Source organism: Salvia hispanica, chromosome 2, assembly GCF_023119035.1.
Source record: "Salvia hispanica cultivar TCC Black 2014 chromosome 2, UniMelb_Shisp_WGS_1.0, whole genome shotgun sequence".
NCBI lineage: Eukaryota > Viridiplantae > Streptophyta > Magnoliopsida > Lamiales > Lamiaceae > Salvia > Salvia hispanica.
Window position 1 is genome coordinate 7299219 of NC_062966.1, and position 417 is coordinate 7299635.

A 417-nucleotide genomic window follows, 5' to 3' on the forward strand; every position below is an offset into this window, starting at 1 on the left:
AAATTCAATACATAATTTATATATTTACCATAAAATTGAAAGTTATCTTTTTTTAGTTATCTATGTCATAAAATTAGTCAACGAAGTGTCGAATTAGGAGTAAAAAAATGGAAAATGAAAATTTTATCGGGTTACCGGGCCAGCCCATCGGGTTTTCGGGTCTGGCCCTAACGGGTTGCGGGTTAATCGGGTGCGGGCTTATCGGGTTTTATTTTTATCGGGCTAGAAATTTCCGACCCTAACCCTACAAATTTAGCGGGCTATTCGGGCCAGCCCAAAGGTTGCGGGCTACATTGACATCCCTATATACAGCGACGGATCTACTCGGTGCCAAGCCCCCGCGCCAGCGGGGGCTTGCCCGGCGCCGGACCTCGAACCACCCTTATACCGCCGTGCTCCGACCGTCTCCGCCCCGGA